This window comes from Cryptomeria japonica, chromosome 3 (genome assembly GCF_030272615.1).
Source record: "Cryptomeria japonica chromosome 3, Sugi_1.0, whole genome shotgun sequence".
NCBI lineage: Eukaryota > Viridiplantae > Streptophyta > Pinopsida > Cupressales > Cupressaceae > Cryptomeria > Cryptomeria japonica.
In genome coordinates this window covers 406,480,034-406,500,831 of record NC_081407.1, presented here as the reverse complement: position 1 = coordinate 406,500,831, position 20,798 = coordinate 406,480,034, and the positions used below count along the sequence as shown (strand labels likewise).

General features: G+C 35.9%; 1 protein-coding gene across 2 annotated transcripts in view; it reads left to right on the top strand.

Moving 5' to 3' along the window:
- Positions 1–20,798, top strand: part of LOC131035079 (ubiquitin C-terminal hydrolase 12) — a 225,024-nt gene that overhangs the window by 165,557 nt on the left and 38,669 nt on the right. The window lies entirely within an intron of this gene.

Here is a 20,798-nt window from a genome sequence, read left to right as displayed (position 1 = left end):
GCCGTCCTATTTTAGATGAGAATCTATTAAATGCATGATGGGGTGATGGGTCATTTAATGCATAGTGTGCTCTTTGATGGATTAGTGGGTCATTTAATGCAAGGTGGATGCCAAATTTAGGAGTGATGGGTTATTAAATGCAAATGGGCATGATTCCTTATTTATGACCATGCTCACTACTTGGCATCACATATGGTCATTCTTGGTCAAACCCTATAATTAGGGTTTTGCATGAGCAAATCTTAGCTGTTGATCTTATTGTAATCTAGGTCGTCCATTTTCATTTTGGGGCCTATAAAAGGGGTTCACCCCTTCATTTGTAAGAGGGAGAATTTTTAAGAAATTGTTGCTATAAGTTGTCAAGATAATAAGAGTGATTCATTGATGTGGTGATTACTTGAGTTATTTTGAAGTTGCATGGTTTCTCTTCCTCAAATAGATTAGATTTGTTTTCAAGACGTAGATGAATGAGATAGATAGCATCATTTCATGGTGAAATCATTCGCTCATACCTTTTGTAGGTAGATGATTTCTATTTGCAGTTTAAGGTTGGACTGAGCCTCTTGAATGTGTACACCTAACTTCGATTATCAAATGAATATTGTTCATTCTAATGGTATTCATTGGTGATATGAAAATCTTATGCACAACCGTTGAAGATCGCACCTCGCTTTGCGTAGTTGTTTGATGTTGGCGAAACAATGTGGTTGATTTCACCTGAGCCTTTGTTGTCTTTTAAGTTCCTTAGATTAGATTAGAATCTCTCGAAACCCTCTCCTATTTACTTTTCGCATTTTATTGAGAAAAGTCCCAAAAAACACTTATCATTGCCAAATCATTTGCAAAATTTCCTTGAAATACAAGTTTGTTCAAGCCCTCTTCACTGCACGTAAATCCTCCTTGGATTACCAACAAAACATCTAGCCAAACCATCTTATATCCAACATAAAGTCACAAGTTCGCAATAGGAACCTTGGAGTCGTCTCCATGATCTTCGCAATCTTAGCATACGAGGGATCTTTGCTCATGACAGGATAGAGTGACCGTTGGAAACTTTATTCAGTGTTGGTGTGTGTTTGCCACATACGGTAAACGATTAAACGCAGAAAGCAAATGCACAGATCATAATGGAAATATATCGAAGAACCAATTTCTGTATTAATTCAATAGTCCATGTATATCAAGTGCTTATAACATTAAACTCAGATATGACTATCATGATGATACTAAGAAGGAAAGGTATGCAATATATAATACCCGAAGGGGTGCGACCAACCGTCGCATCCAACTGCCCTTTGGGACGACTAACTAACTGACTGCCATAACTCATTATTACCGACGACAACATAAACATAATATGACAACATAAGATAATGATTATTCTCGGCAACAGTGTGGTCATAAAACACTTGTCAACAGTAAGTATAGTAGATGAGGCTTATCAAAATGCTTTAAAGGTAGAAGAATAGTTGACAATAAAGTATCAAAATAAACCTAGAGGGAGAGCAAGAGAACAAGTTGATAGTAACAAAAAGCAACATAGAGAAACCAACACTCCTCAAAATAGTAATTCAAGCAAAACTCAAAACAAGAGGGATATACTTCAAGATGAAGAGGTAGAGGATTCACTTGTTATAGATGTGGAGAGGTTGGTTATAGAGCCTTTGAATGCCTACAATTGTAGTATAACATTAGAAGAGGTGTGGCTAGGAATCATATTGCTTGAAAAGATAAAAAAGTTGCTACCTCACTTGAACATTGGAAGGATTGAGAACATGGTGAGGCTCTATTGTTTAAAATAGTGCTATTGAAGTTAGAAAAGGAGAGGGAGCCATTTCAAAGGAGTCTTTTTAGAACCCTATGCAAATCTAGAGGAAATTTTACGAAGTCATTGTTGACAGTGAAAGCTCAAGCCTCAAACAATTTGGTGTCCAAGGAGATGATGAAAACTGGAGTTGAAGAGGATTAAACATTCCAATCCATACAAAGTCTCATGGTTGCAAAAGAAGCATCAATGCCTTGTAAGCGAACAATGTTTGGTCAATTTTCAGATTGGTGTTCATAAAGATGAAATCTTGTGCAAGGTTATGCCTATGGATGCTTGCCATGTTTTGTTGGGTAGACCATGGGAGTTTGAGCGAGATGTTGTGTATGATGGAATGAAGAATACTTTTGCCATTAAGATGGATGGGAGCAATTTGACTTTGAGTCCATTTAAAGAAAATGATGAGGTAGGCAACACTTACATATTATGTTTAAATTTTGGACAATAGTTTGTATTAAAATTACCATGAAGTGGAACAATGATTAAGATGGATGAAGTTCCCTAGAAAAAGGAGAATTTGTTGGAGAGACATGTTGGACATCCTTTCAATGAGCTGTTAGAAGGGTGCAGACCAATGAAACAAGTGATGGACATATGCAAGAATTTCTCAAGGAGGTAATGAAAGATTTGAAAAACAATTCCAAAGGTCAGAAGCAACATGTTTTTTAGGTTGGTGGGTTGATCTTTGCTCATGAAAGAGAGGTGAGGAAGATGTTGTGACCATGTAAGGTTGTGAATAAGTTCATAGCATAAGACTATGAAATGGAGCTACCCAAGTGCTGTGAGGTATTCACACATCACCCCATCGCAAATGGGGACCCCCCACTTTTTCGCTTTCTAGGTTAGTCCTCTTAGCTTAGTTGTTAGTTGTTGTCGAGTCTTTGCTATTAACCTTTTGTGTGTAGTTGCTCAAGAGCTGATCAAGTCTCTCTCTTAAGGATGAAGTGAGGTTCAACACTCCCTTTGCCCAGCCAAGGCATAATCACTTCCACTTCTCCTAGCACGGTTAGTGGGTGCCCAAGCCCGATCACACCCATTCCCATCATTGCCATTACCATTTCACCATTCCATTTCCTTCCATTTCCACCTTTCCTAACACTCTCCACTTCCATTTACCATACCTTCTAACTCACCTACCTTCCTATCCTCTATCCACCTTTCATACCCCATACTTTAACCTCCTTCACATCTCTACATAACCTACCACTTCCATGTCTCTTACCTTACATCCCATCTTCTAACCTATACCTTTACCTACCTAACCCTCTTCCCATCCTAGTATACCCATCCACTACCCTTCATCTACATTTACACCTACCTTTTCACACACCTGCATCTTCTACCCTCCTATCTCTATACCCCTTAGCCTACAACATCCTAACCTCCTTACCTAATTAATTATTCCCATTTCCCACCTTTATTCCTAATTGCCTTCTTCCTACCCACACCTTTCCATCTTATCACCTACCCCCATCCTAGCCTACCCATATCCTATCCCTATCCTAACCTACCACTCTACCCCTTTACCCTTTTTCCTTGCCCCTTATAACTCCCATTACAGCCTACATCCCCTTTACCCTTTCATTACCCCCTTATACCTCCCTCTCCACTTTATTCCCCAACATATCCTAATTCCTTCCAACCCCTTTTACCTCCCACCTAAATCTCATTTCCTCCCACGTATTTCCTGATTCCATCATTTATATCCCTTATGTCCCCCTTTCCTCCAACATCCCATTCCCTCTCTTTCTCCACGTAGCAGCTACCCTAAACATTTCCTACCACTCCCCGCTCTTATTTCTCTCCACCGTATCACATTATATGTTGGGCCCCACACACTCCAAAATGGAGAATTAAATAGATTTGTCTTCAGGACTCTTGCTGGGACCCACTAACCACTGGCTGGGAATGAAAAATGTATTTTTTGTATTTGATATTGCATGGGCCCCACCAGAAATTTTGAATGAAAGATTTTTTTTTTTCAGGAATTTTAAAAGATAAAGGTATCCACCTGATCAGTCCTTGCAAGGTGTGGCAACAAAAAAGAAAAAGGAGCTGGCCTCTAAATGAAGATGTGCCACTTTAATGAAGGTAAAGTAAAAGAGACCCTTTAACATACACCGTCTATATAAGAGGACATCCATCCTCATTCCAAGGCTTTAATCAAAGCAATTGATACAATCCGCTCCGCAATCTAAAGACAGTGAATTGCAGCAGACAGAGAGGCAGAGCTACAAATTTGAGGATCAAAATTCAGATCAGAACTGATTTCAATGACTAATTCCATCAGTAGATTGTTATTTCCCAGATTTGAATTGATCTTTGAAAGCAATTAAAGATGCATTAGGGGTGTGTAAGATTGTTTTATTTGCAGGATTCTTGATTCATTATGTGTCTTTCAGGTTTTGGTAAGGGGACCGAAAGCTGATAAAGAGATGATTTCATTAGGAAGTTCAAAGACTACACTCCAAGGCAAGTCAAATTCAAGGAGGACTCACACATCAATACCCACATTTGGGAAAGAGACAATATCAAGATTTGATCACATGAAGAGGGTGGATTAGACCATTACTATGCACTTACAGAGCTGACTACAGGAGATTCATCACCTTAAACAGAGTTGGAGTTTGATACAAAAGCAAAGAGAAGGTCATGGAATGATGAAGAAGAACGAGCAAGTACATCATGTTTACTAACAATAAATTTCTTGAAGTTTGAAATCCACTTCATGCTCAAGGCTAGAGGAGCGTACTTCATCACTTCAAGGAGAGGAGCGAATTTCATGTAAAGGTGAAGTTATTGATCTTGCATCAATTTGGACCTTGTCCTTGGATAGAGCATGGAACGATCTGCATGCCTTGTCTTTGCTGATGGTAAAGCGAACCTAAGTATGAGTTTAAGAGTGAACTTGGTTTACAATCATGCCTTGCCCTCACCATGGTCACAGAGTGAACTGTTATATCAGTCTTATCCTTAGAGAGGACATAGAACAAATTCATACCTTGAACCTCTCCTTAGGCTGGTCACCAAGCGAACCTGATCAATTATAGGGCTTGTCCTTGGAAAGGACATGGAGCGATCTGCTTGTCTTGACTTTGATTCCCCAAGTGACATGAAGCAAATTAATGAGCATGCATTACAAAGATGAGCAAATGAATTTTGATTTAGATCCTGTCCCTGGGAAGGTCATTGAGCGAAATTCTCCTATCTTGATTTTGTTCTTGAGCGAAATCCTCATATCTTGACCTTGTCCTTACCTTGTCCTTAGAGTGAATTCACCTCTTGTCCTTGAAAAGGTCTTTGAGCGAAAATTTCATATAGGTCCTGTCCTTGGGTAGGACGTTGGGCGAAGTTGTTCTCCTTTCTGATGGTTGACCGAATTTGAAGGTGTGTTGGAGTGATTTTTTTATACCTTGTCTTGGTTTTAGAGCGAAATCCATCATTTGATTATGTCCTTAGAAAGGTCCAAGAGCGATTTGAGCTTGTCTTTAGCAAGGTCGGTGAGCGAAATATTTGTTTTAGGTCCTGTCCTTAGGAAGGACATAGAGCGAAATGTGTGATATGTCTTGTCCAAAGTCCGGTCATGGAGCTAATTCAATTGTTATAAGGCCTATCCTTAGGAAGGACGTAGAGCGAACCCTTTGTCTTGATCCTGATCACCAAGTAAATGAAACAAGTTGATAAGAACGTACCTTTCAAAAGGCTGGCCGACAAAAAATTCATATAGGTCCTGTCCTTAGGACGATCAAGGAGCGAAATTTCTATATGAGTCTTGTCCTTAGGAAGGACGATGAGCGAGCTTCTTCATTTTGGACTTGTCTTCTCAAGAGACGATCAACAAACTTCATATACGTCCTGTCCTTAGGAAGGACAGAGAACAAATTAGACTATTTAGGCCTATCCTTAGCAAGGACATAGAGCGAAGTCACTACATCAAGCAAATCATATGCACCTTGTATGAGACTCAAAGCGAGATTCCTCAAAACAAACATTTTGGTGCCCAAAGATAATTCAAAATTTCGAATTGATGGAAGGGAGAGTTACAAGTCGGCCAGGACTAAGAGGGATAATTTACAACTTTGTTTACACTAGATCAAGTCGACCTTGCATCCCAAAGACATGTCTCTACCCTAGGCCACATATATAAAGGAGTTCATTAGATCATTCTAACATCAAAACAAAACATCATCTTTTCCATCAGCGAATTTTGTAAGCAGCTCCAACAGTCAGCAAATTTCAAGTTCAAGACAGCGAAGTATATTGGAGAAGAATTCAATCATTAGCAAGGCAAATTTACCAAAGAAGCAATAATATCATTCTCACAAAGGCGAAATCAGACTTTGAAGGTGCAGACCTGATGATCAAGGAAGACAGATCTCATCATTAGACAACTCAGATTCACCCTTAGACAATAAGGATACTTCCTGGATAGTGAATTCACTTATCAAAAGGAGGAATCTCCCCTATAGAAACACATATCAGACCTGCAAATGTAGAATAAGAAATCAAGTCAAAGTGGGAGTGTATAAAGGTTATATATCATGTGAGATTGATACCCATTTGTTTTTTTTGCAGGAAGCAAGGAAGAAATCAAAAGGGCTAGGCTGGAGGAAGATTGGAGTAAGGATCTAAATTAGGGTTTGTTACAACAAACTCAGTTCGGCCAATAAAATAATTACAGCACTTTGGCATGACCAATAGATGATAAGGGTAGGTGCCTCGAAGTTTGTGCCATCACTGGTGAGTTAGGTACATTGCATCTAGACATGCTGATGTGGAACCCTCGGATTGTTGAAGTAGTGACTGGGATGTCACCTCAATCTTGCGCTTTGTAGGCTTGAGTTGATATATCATCATGAAGGGATGTTGAGAGATATCTCTTGATACTCAACATTATCCAGTTGCTTAATGTGATGATGATGATGAGAATTATTGATGTAGTTGGGTCCTTCTTCTCATCTTGCTTGCTTGCCTTAGGGTGATTTCATGATCTCTTCCTTTAGGGTTGACATTGTAAAATCTTGGCCATTGATCTTAAATTGATTTGAGCCATTAAATTGTATTGAGAGCACTATAAAAGGCTCAAGCTCTTCATTTGTAAAGGTTAATAGTTAATAATTGGAGAATAGCTAATAGTTAGGAAAGAATAGAATAGCAATTAGAATAGAAGTTAGAGTAGGAGAAGGCAAAGATTGTTGCCAAACATGGTTGTAAAGAACAATTGATTTCATTGAAGTTATGGTGAATATTATTTGTTACTTCAGCAAATCACATGGTCTTTGCTTCTCAATTTGCTTTCATGTAATTAGGTTGAGTGGAGGAATTTGTTGAATGTATATATGTGGAATCCGCCTAATCCATACCACTAGCCTCTTGCTGCTTGTAAGAGCACCTTGTGTGGTCAACTGGAATGTTATGAGCTTAACTTCGAATCGTTCTACACTCATTGTTTATGCATTAACTAGAATGGTGATCAATGTTTGATGGTATTGATTCAAACATCTTAGAAACGTCCTTAGAAGATTGCATTGAGCTTGTGTCAAATTGTTCATTTTGATGGTGAGACCTCACTCAGTAGGATTCCATCTAATCATTCACTCATCTTCCTACATTCTTAGGATTAGAATAGATTCTCTCAACTCTTCGTCTTTTGCAATTTTTTCAATTCAAGCTAGTCTAGGACAAAGAGCATTGCCCAATTGAAATATCAAATGATCAAGTTCCAGCAAATCAAGCATTCAGGCATTCAAATGTAAGTCCCCTTGTGATTCCAGCATAATCACATCAAACCAACAGAGCTTATCCACACGTAGTGACCACCTTGGAGTCTTCTCAAGTGATCCTTAAGCTAATCTTCGACATTTGAGAGATTTTGTTCAAGAGAGGATAAGATACTTTTTGGTATTTTATTTTGTGTTCGCATGTGCTTAAAAATCACATCAACACCAAGGAAATAGATATCTTGCCAATTTTCAACAAGGTAGATTTGCATCCTTATTATAAGGGATAATCGAGAATAGAAAAAGAATGAAGGTTCACATTTATAAAAAGAGGGATCAAATAGAAATGTTGGTATATTCTCAATGGGGTAAAAGGACAAAAGGTGAATGCCTATTAGAGAGGTGGAAGTAGGCAAACAGATGCTTTGGATTAGAAATAAGCATGGGATCTCAATTCCAAGGTTCACAAAATGTTCATGAATCTCAAGCTTATGGAATATTTTTAATTTATCTAGCATGTTTGATGTAGGAGTAGTCAAGTCACTTGCAATCCTACATCACCCAAAAATAGTCTTCATACAGTTTTATTCTAGTTTTGATGTCTATTTTTAGGTCATTTCATTTTTGGTTTCACATTGTCTTGGCCATTTGGATCACTTGGAGAAACATCTTGTGAGGACATTTTCTTGAGACCATTTAGTTTATACTTTGTTCGTTCATAGTTGAGGTTGTGTCCTATGTGACATTCATTCAAATATAATTTTTGACTATTGTTGGGGCACTTATAATTGATGTTTATCCTTTTTGTTGTGTGTTGTTATTATAAAATGTGGTTGTTGTTGTGTACTTGTGAATTCAAGAACACCTGCAATGTTGTATATGAGTAGTATGACTTGTAGTCACGTATTCCTTTTATTAGCTTTTCCTATTAATGATTGTCAAACATTTTAGTCATCTATGCTATGTGATACTAGTGGGAAGGCGTTTTCATGTAGGTTGCGGGCATTATCACTGCATTAGTCTAATAGGCATGTTTTTTATTCCTAGCCCATCATTAGAGTTTCCTATCCTTGCTTGTGGATATTATGGTTGGTGGCGGCCACATTATAATTGATGTTTTTCTTCTTTTGGCATTTCCTTTATTTGCCCATTCCAAATCATGGTAGGGGGTAGTTATACTGTTGGACAAATGCCCTCTATAAAAAGTGAATATATATCACAAAAGATAAGGTAATGGGTAGAGGGGTTGTAGAAAGAAAGGTAGCTGAGAATATTTTCTTTTGTTGGCCTGCTAGATTGTCTAGGTAGTGATTTAAGGAATTTTTAAATTATTGTATTCTCTATTGCTGGTTTGCATGCCTATATGTTAGTGTGATATGAATTTTGAATGATAATTTTGAGTTAATTGTATTTTGTTGATTGATGTTCTATACGGAGCTGCTAGGATCAAATGCCTTTCAATAAGCACCCGGTCCTTGTCTACATCACCCTCCCACCTTTGAGTATTGCCAACTTGGCATTATTGAACAAGTAAGAATAAGTCTCATTAATGTGTTCTACGAATATTTTCAATGGTTTTGCCTCTTTTTTAGGAATTGATTCTAGTAATGATCCTGACCACACATCAAACATCCTTAGACTGTTCTCATTTTTTCTACACTGCAGTTTGGCTTCTTAGGAATATCTTTGGAGTGTTTGGCTATTGTAGGCTTGGAATGTAGTTTCAGGTTATATTCTATCTTATTTTTGCATTTTTCTTTAGCTACAATGGTTGTTTCTACATCCTATGCTAGGTTTTAACGCCTAATGAGATTTGTGATATAGATTAAATTCTTGATTGGTCCTAGTATAGATTTATTGAGCCTTTCTTAAATTTCATGTAATTTACATGTTGAATTCAACCCATAAATCTAGCTCAGTATTCTACTACATTGGAAGTGCTGTGATAAAGGGAGAGGAATTCCTTCATCTTTTGGTTTCAATGTTACTTTAACAAGTACACCACATGGAATTTTCAGGTGATCTAGGTTAATATTCTAGTTCATGATTTCAAAGAGATGGCCCCACCATGGAGCTGCATTACCTTCAAGTTGGTAAATTACTATAGGTGCCTGGGTGTTGTAGTGAGGTTAGCAACAAAGTATTTTTCCCATACCAGTGAGCCATGCATTGACTACATCACCTCCTCCTAACCCATCTAACTAGATTGTATATAAAACACAACCATTAGTAGAAGTAAGGAACCACACAAATTATCTAATAAATGATCAATAACAAGATTCATAAACTTATCTTTTAGGGTAAGATACCTTAACTCTAGGGAGCTGTTTTTATGAACCATGACCATTTGTGCTCAAAAAACACTTTGAAGCATAATGATTCTATATTGAGAATTTCATGGACCATGCTCTCAATTCTACTCTTTTGAGGGTATAGGGAGCAAAGAGCCCGATTTAATTAGTTGGCTTTCTAGAATTAAACATACAACATGATCATGCTCATGGACATGTGGAAGAACTTGAACACCATTAAGTTGACACTACTTCTCATGTGCTCTACTTTTGATAAAGAGCTCTTGTAGTTTCACTGAAAACTTGCCCAAATATTCTAACCCCTGGATTTGTAATACTACATCAGCACCTACCATAGGAATAGTGAGCACAAGGCTAGCAATTAGGAGATATCCCATCATAATTTTGATATTATGGCACTCTCCTGCACAATTAATGGAAACTCCCATAGATGATCATTACTCAAATAGTGGGAGTGGCTTAAACAAAGCAGTTGATGTGTCAATTTTTTAATCTATGAAACTATGTGTGATCCCAATCTATCAATACCACAACTCTTTGTTGTGTAATGAACCATTTGACCTTAAGAATTTGAGATATGCTAATCCTCTAGCATGGTGTTGCATGTGATGATGGATTTGGTTTTCTAAGATCTTTTCCATCTTCTATTAGTCATTGGTTATCCTTAGCTTTTGATACTTACTCTTCTTCTTGTGCATCCTCCATTTGTAAGGAATTTCTGTGTATTTATGGCCCTTGTACCAATTATTGTTGCAATGGAACATTACTTTGTTACTTTCCTTTTTATTTAAGTGGTGTGGTGATTATCTGGTTGGTTTTGATTGAGCTTGTGAATTTGTGCCTTTTTTTTTCAAGCTCTTTTTAAATCCATTATCTCTTTGAGTTTTAACACTTACGAGTCTTGTGAGACTGATTGCTTTATGTGGGTATATATTCTTGGATGTCCCAATAAACAAATTTAGATGTTTTTCATTAGTAATGTTATCCACCTTTGTAGCAAATGTTTGGAATTATATGATCTATTTTGTTAAATATCTCATTCAATGAAGGTTGGCTAATGGAGAGAAGTTATTTTGGTTTCACTGTCAATTGAATTGAACTACTAATCTCTCTAATTGATACCACAAATAAAAAGAAACCTTTATCCCCTTAGTGTCTACAGTAACCATTGATATTGTTCTGCCTCATATACAAGGAAAATGATGCTGGTCTTTCTTTATACTTAATTTGGTGTATATTAAATATGACCAATCTAAGATAAATTATTATTGCCATCAACTTTAGTGATATCTAACTTAGAAAAGATGATTTTGTCGTGGAAAGTTACCACTATTATTGAACTCCATTTTCCTATGTTAGCCCTGCAAATATGATAATGGGGTCTGTTGCTTCATTTTACTTATTTAAAATAGTGGACAATCACCATCAGCTTCATGGGTATCCAACTCATGAAGTACACACTTTTTTAGTGAAAAATTACATTTCTTATTGAACAACACCTTCCTATGCTTGTATTTGGAGGATCAGATTGGAACAGTGTGTTCATAAAATCTGTCTATTGTGTTGAGAGACCCAATTGACACAAGGATACACTTTTGTGGTGCAAAATTATCGTTCTTACTGAACAACACCTTCCTATTCTTGACTTTGGAGGATCAGATTGGATCATTGTGTTAAGAGACTCTGTTAACTCAAGTTGGAATTTCTCAAAATCTTGACAGTGGTCATCTTCATGTTGAGAGTACAACCCTTTGCATCGATCTTAGATTTCTTTACTGAAATCTTTCCATCTACTATACTACTTATTGACTTATAATTTATCACACTACTCCACAGCTTCCTTAATAGCCTCTTGCAGTTCTCCATATGGTCAACTGTAGCTATGTCTGCTTTATTATTTTCTCTTGCTGCTTCTGGACTTGATGCGTGAATGTTTTTACATCAACGTTTCAGATCTTACTCCATGATCCATCATCAGCATTATTTGATTCCTGTGGACTCTTCTTTCCCTGTACTATCCTTTTGTTTACCTGATGTCTTTTGTATTACTTATTTGTTTCCCTAAACATAGCTCAAGGTTTGGGAAGAAATATCAAGAAAATACTATATGCTAATTGGAAGAAGAGATACATATTGTGTGCAGAAGAAAAGGAAGTAAACAAATTCTTGCACACGTGAGAAAATGAAGGGACAAGCCCACGTGCATTGGAAAAAATTTGCATGTGCAAGAAAAGAAAGAAAAGGTTTGCATGGATAAGAAAAGCATGCAGGTGTTTTCATGAGTGGAAAAAAACAAAAACACAAGGATGTGTTCTAATGTGATTTTCTTATTTTCATTTTTTACACTGGATAGGAAATTCTATCTAGGAAAGAAGTACAATAAAGGTCCTGTCCTCAAATCTATGTCTTTGCTCTACAAATTTACATCCTAGATCACTCCTTTAATAACACATGTAATGGTTCTGCTTGACTGTTAACACTGCATTAATAGAGATTATAATCTAATAAAAATGTACGAACAATGTAGAATTGGAATATGGAAAGCAACAACACAAAATGATAAGATGTAATCCAAAATATGTCATTGCAAAAAATGTGCAAGTCCGTAAAGCTAAGCCTCTTTGAGGGAGCAGCTTCTCAGTAAAAGTTTGATGAGAAACAAGAATTTATAATGCCAATGAAGTACTTCCTCCTATTTATATATCCATATTAAATTTCCGTTAGGTCCATCTCAGATGAAAAACAAATACTAAGATATTAGAAATTATAATTGGCTAAAGTGCACCATAAGTTGGCAACTCCATAACATAACATAGTACTGAAGATAAATATAGATAATTGTAAGGTTCATAACAAGGTTGTACAATATGACAATTAGAGTTGATGCAATTTTGTTTGGGAATTGACTTTTGGCATCAAAATTATAGAATTCTTGGTTCACCAACCAAGAATACAGTATAACAACTTGAAAACTTCAAACTGAAATATTGTACTTCTAGCATAGAAAGGGAGTTGGGTTTCAGATTGCCAAAAGATGGCACTTCGAAATTGCTGAAACTGCATTTGACCACCTCGTTGGCAGTATGATTTATTTTAAATTAACTAGTTCTGATATTAGTTTTTTCATTGGTATATTGACTAGATCCTTGATTTGCCCAACTAAGGTGGAGTAGACTGTAACAAAAAAGTTGTTCGAGTATGTAAAAGGAACCTTGCATTTCTTGGTTGAGTAAATTTATTGTTACAAGTTGGGCAATGGAATTGATGACAGAAAATCAACAACCAGTTATGTTTTTAATGTAGGGTCTGGTGTGATTTCTTGGGTTGGTAAGGAGCAAGATTTTGTTGCAATGTCATAAGCACAGGCAGGATATAAAAGTAGCAGTTGACCTCATCTTGTGAGGTAGTTTGGCTGCACACAATTGTTGAGGATTTGATTATTCTGCAATAGAATTCAGAGGCAGGATATAAAAGTAGCAGTTGACCTCATCTTGTGAGGTAGTTTGGTTGCACACAATTGTTGAGGATTTGATGATTCTGCAATAGAATTCAATGTCTTTGCATTGTGGTATTCAGATAACCTAGAGGATAATAAAAAACTACTTTTACATATAGAAAAAGCATTTGGAGGTGCACGCTTACTGTATGAGGCAATAAGTGCAGAATAAACAAATTAAGTTCATTTATCAGGGCATAATGGATCAAGGTGCTGACATTTTCACTTAGGCAGTTGATAGATCATATTTGAAGAGTTTATAAAAAAAATGAATCATTTGGCTGCAAAATAAATCATAATGGGATGCTAAACTAATATTTTTCAAAATTAATGTCAGAAAATTTAATTAATTATTAAATTCTGTAAGGTTTAAAAGTACGGCAAAGGTTCATAAGGCCAGGTGATTTAGGTCAATTTTAATAACGTAATAAATAAGCATTGACAGTTCCTAATGAGAATTACAGAATGAATCAGATTTATATGGTCAGCTAACATATTTCGTATTAATCAACAAATAGTTTCTTTTGCTCAGATAATTTGATGCATCTTAATTTGAATGAATTGCCTACTGATCGTACTTTGTATCCCATTGACATATTTTGGTCGTCCATGGAGATTAGCATGAATTCTTTCTTTCTTTCAGAAGTTGTTTTTTTTACTTGAGTTCATTGATTTGAAATATGGTCACAATGGACATTTATTTTTTTAAACACATGTCATTTTTATCTGAGGGGGAAATATTGGTGACAAGTGTCCACCAATTTGATTTTTCCATGTCCTTTTGTAAAATATTCACCTATTGAAATTCCAATGTCTTGATGAAGTGCGAGTTGGCCAAATGTGTAGGTAAAACTCTTCAAGATTAAATGTAGTGTAATGAGTAGGTTAAACTCAATGCAGTGAACACTAAAAGAACTCCTCAGTCAACCACAAGGTAGTTCAAATTCCGAAGTTTTGATGGAGTGCAAATATGGCCAAACATGTAGGTAAAAATCTTCAAGATTAAATGTAGTGTGATGAGTAGGTTAAACTCAATGCAGTGAACACCAAAAACTCCTAGGTCTAGTCCATTGTGTAATGTGTTTCTTTGCTTCCAAAATTTTTGAAAAGTTACTACAAGCCATGAATAGTGAAACTAGGTGTCAGTTTGTGAAGGTCAGCAAGGTTCAGAAACCAACTTATGCCTTCACAGTTTGTGGTGATCACAAACTTCTGAAAAGTGACTATGATGTTGAGAAAGCATTATGGAGCATATTCCAAATCGCAAGGTGAGATATGCAACTGCAGTAAAATGTGGTAGGATCTACTGTGACTAATTGATGACTCAAGAACTGCAAACAAACAAACAAAGTGAAAGCAAAAAAATTATTTTGTTTTTGGTAGAAGCAAGATTGCTCTTAAACCCTAGGATGCTCCTACATAACTAAGACCGCTCCTTTTCTCATATTCATACCACAGTTTGTCCAAAAATATTCTACATTTGGCACATGCCAAAAGCCCAAAACTGAATTTCCAACCTTTTGACTAGAATACCTCTAGGATCTTTATTGTGCTTTTCATAGAAAGGCTTCAAGTTAAATTTTGAAGTCTCTACACTTAATTCTTTGCATTACCAACATTCTTGCATGTTTAGAAGACTCCTTGAACAAAAAAACTTGCTTGATTATTCTTTGCTCTTGATGTAAATGAACTTCAGCCACTTCCTTACAAAACTCAAGCATAATCATGTAACTGTTGGCATACATGAGAAGCATCTACAGAAAGGATGAAAAGGCAAACACGTTGATGTGAATCAAAGTCAGGAATTGGATCAGCTCACTCTAAAATAATAGCCCTAGCTTGCTTTAAAAAATGGATATCCAAGTCTTCATCCATTTGCCTAACTGAATGCATAAAAAAAGTCATTATTCAGTGATTCACCCTTTGATAGCATTTCAATGATATACTATACTCTAGCTTAGATAAGTGTGTGTGATGTTGAATGTTCCTTCTCTTGGGAATCCTGTATAAGATCCTATTTTGCAAATGCATAAACCAAATAAGAGGACATAATAAACTCACTGTTGTGCTCAAAACAACCAGCTGTTTATGAATACATTTACTCATCAAAATGGCCAAGTCCAAATATATCTCACCCTTGGGAATTGTGCTCATGATGTAAAACATTTGTGACTTGAATGTCTTTGCCTTTTTCCTGTCACATGCAAAGAATGATCATTATGGCAAGTTCTTCCTTAAATATTTTTCTTGTAAATGCATTTGGGACTCTTTTTCCACTCTCTTTGAGAAAATACTTGTTCACTTTATTCTGGCATTTAAGAGTCTTCCTATTCCACTCTTCTTCACACAGCCAAATCAACCTCTAGAGTCTCTTCATACTCAGGCAAACTGGAAAACACTTTCAATAGAATAAGGATTGAGCTTGCAAAGCAACTGTCAATCCAATGAGCCTCTCTCTCTCTCTTGTCACCAGAATATAATGATTGAGACATTCAACAATGAAATCTTGACTTTATGCTGAAATTGGAAAATAGGATGCCTCTACAAGGCCACCGCCCTGCAATCTTTTTGCCACTTTTTACCTTTTTGAATGAGCTCCCCCAAGTCCAATTCTTTAACATTCACATGCCCCAAGTTATAGTGTCCTTGACGTAAGGGTATTTGGGCACATTTTTAGAAGGTGCCTCTATGGGTTGGAAATGGTGCTGCATCTTGTTTTCCTTTTGGAAGAGAACCTTTCTCTTGTTTTTATGCTTTTACTCCTTGCTGTCCTTGATTTATACAATCAACACCTCTGCCTCTGGATCAAATCAGTACTCCCTTGTTACCGAAATAAATTGTCACTATGAAATCTTGATGTTTTGTCCTGATAAAACTCTTGTTTTGAATGTTTAGGCTATGTTTGATACTTACCTTTGTTAAGAGTAGACAACAGACAACTTAGAAAGTATAAATGTGGGGATTGGAGACCTACTGTCAATGCTGTTTTTGACTGCAAATCACCAGTCTTCACACTGAAGTCTTCTGTTTGGGAGGACAAAATTCTACTGTTTATGAATAAGTGAAATCTGCTATCTTCAAGGATGAAAACCACCAGTTTTTGGATGGTGGGAACTGTTATTTTAAGAAGGTAAAAGTTGCTGTTTGTTCTTGACAATCAAAATAAGTCCTTAAAACCTTAGGATTTGTTACTTTCAATGATGATCATTGAAAGTTTGCAAATTGTTTCAAAACATCTTGCAGCTGTTATGAATGATTGAAAACCTTGCTGTTTGTGGTTGAAAACTGCCTCTTTTGTCACAACTCCAACATGAATCTCTTTAAACCCTAGGTTTCTTGAAAGGAGAAAACCTGCTGTTTAAATGACTGTAAACTTATGTTTTGTGCTCTGGATTTCTGAAATGCAAGGAATAAAGGTCTTTTGTTTTGTATTGGCAAATGATGAGTATTTTACCATAGAAACTGTTGAAAATTGTAGAAAAAACCTTCAAACGCTAATGCAGATAGGAAGAGTACCTATCAAGAATAACTGAAATCGAGAAGATTATTAAAATAATATTATATTTATTCTATAATGGTCATCTTAGTTGTCGTCTTAGTTGTCATCTTAAGTTCTTTTATTTAGAGTCTTAGAGTTAGTCAGGTAGTCTCTATTTTCATCATTACTTGTAACTCTAGTTAACGATTGATTTTTAGAAACATCGTCTTGTAAGCTCTATTTAAGGAGCCTTTGTCTCCTTTGTTAATACATTGAATATCATTGATTATCTGAGCAACTAATTTTTCAAAGATGGAACATTGTAGTATGAAAATCTTGAAGAAAGTTTGATGTTTTGTGCTCCAGCCTGTTCCTATAAGCTTTCAATGGGGTTGTCTTCATTGACAATGCATTTTCATAATGAAAGAATGAAAGGAAGAGGTGTCTTATAGGTTTTGAGGTGTTCTTTTCTATTTTTGTATTCAATTTCCCTCATCTCTCCTAGGAGACGCTTTTTCGCTTATTCATTTTATCTAATGTTTTCATGTTATTTTTTGAGCTCAAACCTTTCATGGGCATGATTAGGGAACTTGGAGTCACTTTTTTGCCTTATATTTAACATGGAAAACTAACATTGAAGCGACTAGGTTGTGCTAGAGTGAAAAGATGCACTTTTTCTTATATTCTTTTGTTGACATGTTGACATCAGGGCCTTGTTGGGCGTGCCTAAACCACCTAAGACATTTTTGTTGCCCTTTTGAGTTGACACTTTGACACATGATTCTCTAGGGGATGCGTGGGGGAAGAATGACACTTTTTGGTCTTATTTCTCTTTGACCCCTTAGTCACTCTAGGTGCCATTTCACTGAAGAGCACAGTTCTGATGTTTTCATTTTTTGACATTTCTGGTGTGCTCAATGTCCTTGAAATCACTTTTTGTTATGTTTTCACTTTGATATTCAAGTCAATTTGGGCACCACTGGTCACTTAAAGTGTCCAAAAGTTACTTTTTCATTCTATTTCTTCATGGACATTTGCCTTTAAGTGAAAGATTGTTTTCTAGGTCACTTAAGTTCTCTAATTTGTCAGTGACATTGAGAAAATGCAAGCATTTTATCACTTAAGTTATTTCTTCATGACAACATGACATTGGAACCACTAGGGGCATATCCAATTACCTAAATGTCATTTTAGGTGATCTTGACCTCTAAGGATGACATTTTCCTCTTTTGGTATGCTCTGGATCGCTTACACACCTCCTCCCACCATGAAATTGCCCTTAGGAACCTTTTATTTTGTTGAGGCCCTGTGCTAGAAGCTGCAATGTCCATTTCTTTGGCTTGACACTTCACTGCTTTCCTGACATCGAAGTTGATGTGTCCACCTTACCTGGCATGCTTGACAACCTTCTCTTTCTGGCCTTGTAAAACCGTTAATGTAGAGACAATGCTAGCTTGACAACTATAATATAATAGGATACTCAGAAATTTCTTATAAATGACAAATGGAATGTTTTTTTTACTTAGGGTTTGACTCTATGAAATATTTCAGATGGGTAGAACAAATAGTCCATGCCAGTGGCATCATCAGTTGTGTTAGCAGTAGTTGTTGATTACTTTGACAATGCGTATTTTTTGAAGAACATGAGTTGTTGATCATACTGTCACTTTCACTTCATTCTCTTTTGTTGTCATCAATCTTGACCAATACCTGTCTTCAGTGCTGTGGACATGTAACTTTCCTGCAGCCAGAACACAATGCATAGAAAATATTCTAAATGCTGTCAAAATATGTACCAACAAATGAGAGGAAAATTACGGCAACTTAATCAGGAGTTGTTTCTCTCTCTTAGCTGTTGAATTAAATTTAAGGTAGGTAAGAAAAATATATTTTGTGATGTAAAGCTGCAGATCATATCCAAAAAGATGTGTAGAAATCTGACAAATATAATTTTTATTGGATATCCCTTAAAACACTAGCAAATTAGGGCTTCAAAATAATTAGTAACTGAAAAAACTCAAGGAGTACAGACAAAAACACAATTTAATTAATTCATATAAAAATTCTCTTAAGTTTTAATTGAAAATAGTAGAAAAATGGCAAAAATGAAAAAAACAGTTTGACACTCCTTTTCCAGCACTGTAGCAAGATTTTGCAGTGTGACATGTTAGGTGAAAATGTTTAATCACATTGTCAGTATTAGTAGGATGAGTCATTGTTTCTTTTGTCATTCAATATTCAACAGTTTATGTTTTGGTAGTTGCGTGATGCCTTATACAACATTTTGCTCCTAACTAAAGAGAAGCTGCATATGACCACTTTGAAAAGAATTTTGTTGTTTTTACTTTTTTGTTGGTATTAGGGCTATAATTGATGAATTTATACATGTACAAGTTGGACATTGTGCTGCTTCCAAATTTCTATTGATATCAGCATGTTTCTTGGACTTGTTGCTCTAAGAGGATTGATGTTGGGGAAAATCAAGATGCTAGATAGTACTTATCTTTGCATACGATAATACTGGGAAGATGTTATATTTATGTTCTGTTGTGAAAGGCATATAAGACCTTTTATTTGTTATTACTAATATATAAGCACTGCTATCGTTGCACATTTCCTAGAGCAAGTGAAATGCACTGCTTTTGATACGAGTGACTAAAGGATAACTGGAATTAGTCAACTCCTTCGGTGACTTCTGTACTGAGATTTCCATGAGGTGTCTCATCTAAGGATCATGTATCACAAAGAGACAATCTGTACATTGATTTGGAAATACTCAGCAGTTACAATGCAAGTGTTCCAACATTGTAATGTTGCTTTTACAAACATCTGCATACACTTGGACTAGGTTTTCTATCCAAGCAACGTTTGCTGATGGATATATCAAGTACCTCTTTAAGTTCTATTCGTATTGGTGTATGTGTTGTTCCACAGAGCTTTCTCTCGGTGAATTAATTCTAGCTTTGGAAGTGTGTAGTTAGTGTTCATCGATCCCTAATCCTCTCTATGGATTTCAGGGTTTTGCAACCTGGCTTCATTTCAGAAATCATTATTAACATAAGATATCACCTCTTGCTTGAATGCTGGTTGAGTTAGCATCCTGCTACCATTATGAAATTGACTTATCACAATTAACTTTAGTGGGAAATGGGTTATAGTTCATATGATGCTAAAACATTTCTCTGTGTAGTGCAATATAGAGTTTAATGTATAGATTTAAATTTTATTTGAGTTGTTCAAAGTCATCTTTTAATAAGCCTTAGGCACTTGGGTGGTATGTGCACAGACAGAATATACAAAAAGTTAGTTTATGTTTAGTATCTATATTACAATTTCTTCTAATGTTTATATAGTGATACTTGGGTGGTATTTGCACAGAAAAGTGATACAAAAATTTGGTTTATGTTTAGCATATATAATATATATCACTATGTCTTCTATTGTTTATATAGTGATCCAAGGTAGAAGACTGATCAGTGCACCAAAACAATATCCTTATTTATGTATAAAATGTACAATATGCACGTACCTAATTCCACTCTTTTCTAAATGATTGCATTTGAATGGTTGTATTCAATGTGAATTTTTTTGGGACCAAATATTATGCTTCATCCAGAATTTGAGTTAGCACTCCAGCACTATAATCTTGATAATAATAATATATTCGTAGTATTGATACTGGGCAAGCTGTTTTGTCACTTGGATTTGGACTTGGTCAAAAAATTTAGCCAAAACTCAGCAATCAAAAACTATATATAATATATGGAAAAAATATTTATAATGGCTTTTTTAATTAAATTTCAAGTTGGTTTTCAGCTTTTCCAGACTTGGCCGAGTCTGACAAACAAAATCAGTGAGTTTTGGTAGTCTCACAAGTTTTGGCTGTCAGATTTGGTCAAGCCTGTTTGTTAGGCTGTGAATTCGCTGAGCTTGACATTCTATAATACACAAGAAAGAGTCCTAAATA